We start from the raw sequence: 313 nt of genomic DNA, 5'->3' as shown, positions 1-313 counted from the left end.
GTTTCCCGCCCGGCCCGCCGCCTCCTGAAGGCCGCACCCTTCAGGCACGTTTCCGGTCGCTCAGCCACTCGGGCGCCCGCGGCTCCGCCCCTCGTGCGTGCGCCCCCGTCCCCCAGGCCGGCGACGGCCCTCGCGCGCCGCTCGCCCGCCCGCCCGCCGCGCGTGCGCACGCACGGAACCCAGGCCCGAGCAGGGCGGCCCGCCAGAGGTTAGACCGGGGAGCGTCGACCCAGGGAGGCGGCGCCGAGTCGAGCGCCGAGCGATCAACCCTCGGTTGCTAGGCAACCAGGCGGCTGTGTGCATGCGCACTAGA

At 76.7% G+C, this 313-nt stretch overlaps 1 protein-coding gene across 1 annotated transcript in view; it reads right to left on the bottom strand.

Annotated features, from left to right (window-relative positions):
• The window catches only part of PRDM4 (PR/SET domain 4), a 31266-nt gene extending 31212 nt beyond the window's left edge, over positions 1 to 54 (bottom strand). The window contains exon 1 of the mRNA XM_004700324.2: positions 38 to 54. The gene's annotated coding sequence lies outside the window, so the exon portion shown is untranslated. The remainder of the gene's footprint in view (positions 1 to 37) is intronic.
• Between the last annotated feature and the right edge of the window lie 259 nt (positions 55 to 313).

The sequence above is a fragment of the Echinops telfairi genome, unplaced genomic scaffold (assembly GCF_000313985.2).
Source record: "Echinops telfairi isolate 266 unplaced genomic scaffold, ASM31398v2 ScPeMD7_2;HRSCAF=8, whole genome shotgun sequence".
Lineage (NCBI taxonomy): Eukaryota > Metazoa > Chordata > Mammalia > Afrosoricida > Tenrecidae > Echinops > Echinops telfairi.
The sequence above is the reverse complement of the archived record's forward strand: the minus strand, read 5'-3'. Positions and strand labels throughout refer to the sequence as shown.